The sequence below is a fragment of the Rhinolophus sinicus genome, linkage group LG05 (assembly GCF_036562045.2).
Source record: "Rhinolophus sinicus isolate RSC01 linkage group LG05, ASM3656204v1, whole genome shotgun sequence".
NCBI classification, from domain to species: Eukaryota; Metazoa; Chordata; class Mammalia; order Chiroptera; family Rhinolophidae; genus Rhinolophus; species Rhinolophus sinicus.
The window spans coordinates 54,094,370-54,104,135 of NC_133755.1; the positions used below are offsets into that span (position 1 = coordinate 54,094,370).

Sequence of the window (9,766 nt, forward strand, 5' to 3'; positions counted from 1 at the left end):
AATAATTTTTTAAAAACCCTAAAAACTGTTTCAGGAATGTAGAGGAATATCCAACTTAATTAGCGAAACATTACACTATAATTACTACTGCACTGCAGTCATTTCTGATTTCCCATGTTTCTCAAATAACTATCTTGTCTGATAACACACAATAAAAAGAGTAACTATGAAAAGCAGAACTTAACATATACTTCTAAGGTCTTACTGAGAATATTCTGTTGGCATTCGATAACCATTCACAGACACAGCTGCGGTAGCTTCATACTGTTGTGCTTATTTGGGACATTACTTCCTTATTGCTGAGTGCTGTCATAACCATTCTGGTAAGTACCTGTTGGATTGCCAGTCCTAAAATGGGTCTGTAAACCCGGAGACACAAAATTACTTCCAAAGCTCCCTTTGGTGTAATTTGCAGCACTACAAACACCATTCTGGGTTTTGCCCCCAAATCTCTCTTACGCAGACTAGAGTAACTTCTGTCATAATTTTTCCTGTCTCTAAAGGTATTAAATCCACCCCTTTTGCTTGCAGAGTATCTGTCCTGAGGGTCATCCTTCACATCTCCTCTACCCCTGAAACGACCTGAAACTCTATCTTCCACCAACTGAAGGTATTTGGGATTAATTGCTTGATTAGCTTCACGAAGCACAGAAATAAGGCTGCTCACTTGCTTTATGTTATTAGGTGTAAAGAAAATGTATGCTGTGCTGGTTTTGGTACTGCAAGCAGTTCTTCCAATTAGACGAATATAATCCTCTGAGGAGTTAAGGTAGTCATAATTGATGACAAATTTCATATCTTTCACATCTAGCACTCTGGAGGCCATATCTGTAGCAATCAGAATAGGAGGTTTTCCATGTTTGAATTCGTTTAGAACCCAGTCACGTTCCTGTTGACTCTTGTCACCATGGATACCCATGGCAGGCCACTCACGTCTCCTCATTTTTCTAGTAAATTCATTACATCTTTTGGTTTCAGCAAAAACAGTGGTTCTATTCTCCTTCTCACTCATGATCTCTTTCATTAGGCAAATAAGTTTTTTCATTCTTTTTCTCCATCATGACACACACATGACACATATCTCCATCATGACACACAATCTAAAGAATGCTGTGGTTTGTGCTCAGTTCTAGCGCACCAGTGTTTATATGAGTACCGTCTTCCAGGAAATCTTCAGCAAGCTGTCTTACTTCTTTTGGCTAAGTCGCACTCCACATTAGGGTTTGTCTGTCAGGTCTTATCTGATGCACAATCTTCCTTATTTGGGGTCCAAAGCCCATATCAAGCATTGTATCTGCTGCATCAAGGACAAGGTAAGTGGTTCTTCTGGGATTTGTTTTCCCACACTCTGAAAAGTCAGTCAGTCTTCCAGGTGTTGCAATACAGATTGCCACACCTCTCTCCAAATCACATATTTGTGGTCCCGTGGGAGCCCGCCATAGATGCAAGTAGACTTCAATTGATAGTATTCAGCAGCTACTTGCTGCACCTGTTGGACCAGTTCCCAAGTGGGTGCCAGCACCAAGCAAATAGGCCCATCACTCTCTCTAGGAATGGCTGATGATTGATATGGACAATGGCAGGCAGCAAATAGGACAATGTTTTTTGAATCCCATCTATGCTACTCCAACCATATCCAAAGCACTTAGAGCAATTGGCCATCCCTGATCTTGACTAGCATTGGGTTCAGTAAAGTTCTGTCTTGCAATTATGTCCATGACGTTTTTTTGTAGAAATTAGCTTCATGAAAATTCAGAACTGTCTTTGTGCAGTTGTGACCTCTAACCTGTAATTTCTGCGCTTCCTCTATATGTCTCTACCTCTTGCACTGTGCACCTCGCCAAGTCAGGGTGTTCTTGATAAAAAGTCTTCTGAAATTTGGGCAGCTAATCAAGACTCTACTTCTTTTAAACTAATTTCTCCCCAGGGTTTCCAAACTCCTTTTCTGGTAGGGGTCCTGCCCCCCTTCCTCCAAATCGAGGTGCACCAAACCCTTGATCCCAGCCGAGGTCTTGGTCACAGGAATAGCTCGACATGGCATCAATGATTTTGATTGCAGTTGGCGGAGAATGAAGTGGAGAGACTGGGGTGCAATGAGTCACTGGAGGTGGCTTCTGAGACAGCAAATCCTTGCAGGGGCAGCAGTAGAGGAGGGACAGGTGACAGGAGTCACAGCTGCTCGGCAAGAGACCAGTGGAAATGAATGAGGTTGTGAAGACTTAAGTCTATGAAATTTGCTGTGAGAACAGCATTAGCAATATCTCATTGGTTTTGATATGTAGCATTTTATTGTTAATTCATATTTATTTTTTAATTTCAAATTTTGATTTACTCTTTGACCTCAGAGTTCTTTAAAAGTTTTTTCCTCCAGTTTCCAAGTGGCATATTGTTCTCTTTTGTTTCTTATTCTGTTATTATCTAGTTTTACTGAATTGCAACAACTCTATTTTTTCCAAATTAGGTTGCATCCTGAGGTACTGGGAGTTAGGACTTCAACATACAAATTTTGGAGAGACACAATTCAACTTTTAACACTGCTCTTTCAGCTTTGTTGTTTGTGCTGCTTCCCATTGAGCCTCTGTTTCTGATACTTTTGTTTTTCTTTCCAATTTTTCCCCCTGAGCTCTGCCCTCATTTTTTATCTTACTTGATTGTCTCCTTATTTCTTTCTTAAGCTCCTTTATTTCTGCTTTTAGCTCTTGTTTTAAAAAGATAGTATTTCCTTAATATTTTTGTGCTTTTGGTCATAATTTCATTTACAACATGGTGATATTTTTCATGTGTGTTCTTCATTTACATTTCTTTTGTTCCTCTCCTACTATTTTATAATATTTTTGTATAGCTCTAATGCTGGTTAATTATTATTATTACTCACCTTTATATGGGTTAATGTCTTCCTGGAACGACTATTAGGAGGTTCATGTGGGCGACAACTAAGTCAATATTTTGATTTAATTGATAGTTTTGCAGTCAATTTCATGTGGCATTTGGATTGGCGTTGTGTGTTTAGCTTTTGCTTTTCTTATTAAGTAGAAATTAGCAGCTGCAAAGCATGACATTTCCATTTTTGTTCCATGCTGCCTAACAGTTTGCTTCTTGTATATATGACATATATTTCTGTCTCCACGTTCAGCCCTGTATTCTTTTCTTTTTTCTTTTTTTCTTTTGATATAAAGCACATCTATGGAAGCTCCCATAACTAGACCTCACAGCCTGACCCCCTTGGTCTAAATTGGTGTGGTGCTCCTTTCCTGCTAAGTGTAGAGAAGTCTTCCCTCTACTGGTTCTTTCTTGGAACTGCAGAAACTTTCTCTGTACTTTGTGCTCTTCAGGATTCTAAGCAAATAGAGCTTTCAACCTATTGGAGTAAATTTTCCACATTCCTCACGTCTATCTTAGCACATCAAAGGGTATAATGAAATGTTGTGTGGAACTATATCTTATATATCATATTACCATACTCCAATGGTTCTGAAACTTTTATTCGCATAATATGTATGAAATTAGATTATATCTTATAGTCAATGGAATCATGCAATTGCTGTCAGTATTGTGATATGGTTGTCATTGCTTGATGCATGCATGAATTTGGACATAGTTGTTTATAGTATCACTTCTGTAGCATTATGTACATTGTTGTTGTTCTGTGCATTGAATTTAATTGACATGTAAACTGTCATCAAAAAGAATACACTCTGGGGTGGCTGGTTGGGTCAGTTGGTTAGAGCGTAGTGCTCATAACACCTATGTTGCTGGTTCAATTCCCATATGGGCCAGTGAGCTGCACCCTCCACAACTAGATTGAAAACAACGACTTGACTTGGAGCTAATGGGTCCTGGAAAAACACACTGTTCCCCAATATTGCCCAATAAAAATTTAAAAAAAAAGAATACACTCTGACTTGGCACTGAAACAGAATGTTATTAAGTACACAGAAATGTATGGAAACAGAGTATTAGGGCATACATTTGATATTAGTAAGTCAAGTACTCCTTATTGTAAGGATAACTGCATTTTAATATTTTCTTACAAAGCAACTAAATGCTTTATAGAGCCTTAAAAAATGCTATCCAGAAGTAGGTGAGACTCTGTTTGTTTTATTATTAAGATATATACAAAAAGATTGCCTATTACTGACTAAGGAGTGCAGCTGAAGGCAGGAGAAATTGCTTTAAAATAGATGAAAACAATTTCTAACTAGGGAGAGGTTGTGTGACCCACTTGAGCTTTGCGTAGGATTATCATTAAGGCATTAAATATCAATTTGTTAGAAGCTTCCTGCTGTCACATTTGATAGCATAATTTTACTCTACTAGACAGTTAAAGAGCTTCCATCCATCATGAGTCTCTCTTCTCTTCTCTCTCTCTCTCTCTCTCTCTCTCTGTTTCTCTTTGTCTCTGTTTCTCTCTCTTGTTTGAAATATAAGCTCTTTCTCTTTTTATCTAGGCTAAGACATACTCTTCATTCCTCTTATATGCGTCATGACCCTTTCTCTAGAATATGTATATATTACATGCTTTACCTACCAAACTATCTTCTTCCTTCCTTAAAATCTTCCTTTGTCTTGATTACTTTTCTTTGGCTATATGCCCTGCTCTGAGGTTTCCAAATGTTATTGCTAATGTGTAATTATAGAGGATTATCATTAAAATACAATGTAATCAACTATGTAAACAAGCAGAGAAATATTAGAATTCCACCAACCCATCCTCCATTTATGTTCCAGGACTTCAGCACTATCTTAAGGTAGAATAATTGGAACGCTTATCTGCATGTAGATTTTGCTTTTATGTTTTGCAGTTTTTCTAGGTAGTTGTTTTCGAATATCCCTGTTAATTACCATATGTCTCTTGCTTGTGTACTTTTGACACCTATAAACACGTGTATCATATTTTATCTTATGGAAAAGTTCAACACAATGAGATCCACAGAAGGAGATCACTTTGACCCCAGAAAAGCTAGAGTGTGTCTTTGAGATTTTGTGTTTATGTAAACTTAGGTCAAAACGAAATACTTTGAGATGAATTTAAGGTCTTTTACTGTTCTTTCCTGTGGAGTCTCTGTGTCCTTTTTGAATTAACCTAGGGTCATAAAGGCAGTCCACATTACAGGAGAGTTTGGAGTGTTGTCAAGGTTGTTAAAGCTTCCCACAGCTCATTTCGGTTGTATTTCCTAGGTGTTTATCATCATTCCCATCCAAGTGAAGTTTCTCTTCTGAGTCTGGCATTGTCTTTTTTTTATTCCACTCAAGTCTTCACAAAACACATCTGCCTTTGTAGTATCTGGGATGTCAGCCTAAACTGACAATAGTGTGGAATCTGTATAAAATGGCTCAGCCATTTGTCTTGTAGACATCCTTTCAAAACGACTCTACAGGCGGAAAGTTAAGCAGACCTACAAAATGTCCCCGCCTTTCACCCCTTCATTTTAGTCCCATAGTACAGATAAGACCTTTTTATATTTTAGAAGTTGAGTTTGCATAAATATGCATCACATTTAAGTTCCTGTCTTTTCACTTCTTCATCTTTTTTCTGTACCAACAATTCATTACCACCTGCCCTTTCATCATAAAGAAAAATTTACATTTTGAGACTCATGTAAGAATAGTTATAGGGTCCATTACACTGATGGAAACATGCTTTCAGGGTATTAGGGCTCTTCATTCTTTATCTCTGGGCACAGAAAAACCCTTCCCATTGGTAGTGGTCTGCTCTACACTGCAACCCTTTTCACACATCCTCTTCCATTTTTCTCCCTTTCATTAAGTTGATAAGAAAAATGAAACTCCTAGGTACATTTAAATGTACATAAGAAAGCTCTGTATAGATGAACATTCTACATATTTGTAACAAAAAAAATAATAGAAATTAAATCAGGAGAATATTTTGAAGTTTGTGGAAGGTGTTTTTACTCTTACAGCCTAGAATAGGTACAAATTTATATGCCTCACTGAACTTTCTAAAATTACATAAACATTTTATGTATCAACACACCTCAGTCTCTTAGCTACAGTATTGTATTCAAAAGTAAACTAGTGACACGAAAATTTTAAGTCTCCGTGACCTTAATGGAAGGTGCCACTTAATAGGACATCGTGACTGACTATAGTACCAATGAAATAAAATAAAACAAAAGAGAGCCGACTATAAAAATAGTTCAGAGGTTTGATTTATTTTAAACTTTAAAATACTTGTTATTTATTCTTAGGAAACCAGTTTCAATTTCAATGTATATATAGCACAGTAAGATGACACAATGGAATACAATATGAGAAAAACAAAAAAATACCAATTCAGTTAAACACCCAGGGAAATAACTAAATGGAAGTCAAGCAACATACACGGGAGCTGGGTATGTTGTAAATCAGAAGTGGTTCCAACACTATATGAAAGTCAAAATGAAAAACCTGCCATTTGGGAGGTTTGAGGGGACTGAGAGAGGAGGACTAGCCTTGTAGAAAGGAATACAAATATTTTTAAAGGACTAAGGATTAAGGCCTTACACCAGAGCAACAATAAACTCAAAGGTTTTGAGTGGATCTTTACAAGACAAGGGATGACTCAGCAAAAATGTTGCTTTCATGATGGCATTTTTTTACTATAAAGAGAGAAAAGAAAATACAGATTATTTAAGGATATTCTCAAAAGTTTGTGACAATCATTGGTTCTCCACTCAAATTTTAAGAGTAAAGTAGGTGAAGTAAACCGAGACGGTACATAGGAGGCTCCTGAGTTCTCCTTCCCCCACACATGCACCAAATGTACAGCAACACCTGGAAAAGGGGATCTAAATAATAGCTGAGTGACTCCTCAGAGAACATATCAGATGAATGAGAAAATACCCACATTGAAATGGGTTGGAAAGGTCACCAACCCCACCCCATCTGAGTGCCATATAATCAGGAGGGACCCCAATCCTAGATGCTCCCTGAGGAGCAAAGGGTTTAGACCCCACATCTAGTGCCCTAACTTTTACGACTCCCACTGGAGGGACAGGATTCCAAAACACCTAGCCAATGGAGCTTGTGTCTACAAGACCCACAAGACTATAGTAAACAAAAAAGCATTCTTAAGGGGTGCACAAGTACTCGCTGTGGCTGTCCCCCAAGGGCTCAGCACAGGGGGAGCTGGTAAATCACCCATCTCCTGGTCTTTCCCTAAGAGAAGTTTATCTACATACTTTTAATTCAGCCATAAAAAACATCTTGCCATTTGTGACAACCTGGATGGAACTTGAAGGAATTATGCTAAGTGAAATAAGTCAGACATAGAAAGACAAATACCATATCTTCTCACTTATATGTGAAATCTAAAAAAAAAAAAGTAAAATAAATAAATTAATAGATACAGAGAACATGTTGGTGCTGGCCAGAGGTGAGGGGTGGAGTGGGTAAAATGGGTGAAGGAAGGTGGTAAAAGGTACAAACTTCCGGTTATAAAATAAATAAGTCCTGGGAAATGTAATGGGTAGCATGGTGACTATAATTAACACACTATACATATATTTGAAAGTTGCTAAGATAGTAGATTTTAAAAGTTCTTATCATAAGAAACAAATTGTAACTATGCGTGGTGATGGGCATGAACAAGACTTATTGTGGTGATCATTTGGCAACATACACAAATATCGAATCATTATGTTAGACACCTGAAACTAACATAATGTTATATGTTAACTATATCTAAAAAAAAAAAAAAAGCTGCTACCTGAGTATCAGGCTTCTAATTTATCAAACAACAAGGAGGGGGCTGTGATCCCCAGAGACTGGAGAAGCTAGTGAACACCTCTCCTGCCGTCTCCCTCCAGCCTGCTCCAGTAATAAAACCAAGTCACCAGTGTCTCCCTGGAAGGAGCTCGTACACACATCAGGTGCCCCAGCTTTCATGGCTGCCTCCTGAGGGATGGGCCTGCAGATCGCCCAGCTCTAAAATCCAATGGGGTTTGCATTCTTAAGTCCCACAGTACTGTAGCAAACAAAGCAGCAGTTCCTAATAGGTGCAGGAGCAGCTGACCCCTGCAGCTATACACTTAGGCCCAGCACAGGGGAAGCAAGCAAAAACACCCATCTTCCTGTTTCTCTCTGAAAGGAATTTAACTATATACTATCCTAGCAGCTGTCTGAAGGTGCAGATTCTAACCAGCCTGGATCTAGGCTCTGACTGCAATCCTCTCCTTTGGGACATTGACAGGTCTTGGTGGACCCTCAACTCCAGGGAACCACTAAGAACAAAGAAGAAGACTTGGACAATCACAAAGGTCTGAGAGACAACTAGGCGCTCAGGCCAGGCTGATCAACAAGGTTCATCTCCTACATGAGACCATGATGTCAACACTGGGAAAGGAGGCTGTTTTGTCTAATGCACAGAAACCAACACAGAGAGTCAAGGACAAAGAAAAAATAGGAATAGGTTCCAAACAAAAAAAAGAAAAACAAGGTAAAACTCCAGAAACAGATCTTAATAAAATGGAAATAAGTGATTCACCTGATAAAGAATTCTAAATAATGGTGACAAAGATGCTTACCTGAGATCAGAAGAGCAATGCATGAACAAAGTGAAAATTTCCACACCACCTCCTGGACAGCTGTAGGCACTTACTCAGACATTCCAATCCTTGGCCAAGCCTGGAGGTGAGAGGGAGTGATAGCCCACTGGGCATTGACCAATGGGGGAGAGAAGTTGTTTGATAAATATTCCTCTCTTACATCCCCGGAGTGAACAATTCTAAGGTGAATTCTAAATGATTCCTCAGAGGTACCCAAGTGGATGAAGACCCAGCTGCCCATAGTAGTGAAAACTTTGATAATACACCCTTGGATTATTTTTCCTTCCTTCTTTGTCCATTAGTTCTATCCTTGGAATCATTTCCACAGATAAACTATCTACATGCAAGAGCTCGTCTTAGACTTGACATATTGGGGAAATTTAGAGTAAGACAATCTCTACTTACGAGAGACTTTACCCATTTTTTAAAAAAAGGAATATCAGGCATTGATTGATTTAGCTACTTATTCTGTTTATAAGGCCAATCGAACTGCAGAGTCAACATTTAGAGATACGCTATTAGTAAGAACTCAGCATTGACCTCTCCCCTTAGCTGTGTTCCATTAGAGAAATTATCCAAATGATATTAATGCAACTGTGAGCACTGGAGCACTTCATCTTGGCAGAATCTGAAAGCGCAAGATGCGCTTCCTTAGAAGCACCTGGAGCACAGGGAGGAGAGTTAGTAGAAGAGTCATGAAATACAACTGATGTGAGGTTGAAAAGAAACTGATCTCAACGGGGAACCACATACTCCCTCAATTTTTAAAAGCAAAAAATCCATTTATTAGTCTTTAAAAAAATTTCATATCCTAAGCCCTGAGTAATTTATGCAATTATAATATTCTACATCCTAAATGAGATTGCACAGCCCCTCATCCAAGAGAAACAAGCCTTGGAATAATTTTACTCTGAAGTCCCTAAATAACATAAAATTCAATTCACAGAATCACATTATTACTGGGAGAATCGATAATTTTTCCAACAAATGAGTTTAACAAAAAGGTTTAATTTAATCTCCAAGTTTATGAGGGTGATTCTTGCTTGTTTTTTGGTAACGATTACCATACTTATTTCAGGTTAACTGCATGAGTAATATCATCTGAGCTGTTCCTAATGATTGATTTCTGTAATAAAAAAATTCCTGTACACACCATTCCTTGGAAGATATTAAAGAACTTTGCCAGCATTAGTCAAAGTCCCACAATTTGTACCATGAAA

General features: G+C 38.2%; 1 pseudogene; it reads right to left on the reverse strand.

The window, feature by feature from the left end:
- Positions 1-236: 236 nt before the first annotated feature.
- LOC109457400 (putative ATP-dependent RNA helicase DDX5) lies at positions 237-2,036 on the reverse strand (annotated as a pseudogene).
- Between the last annotated feature and the right edge of the window lie 7,730 nt (positions 2,037-9,766).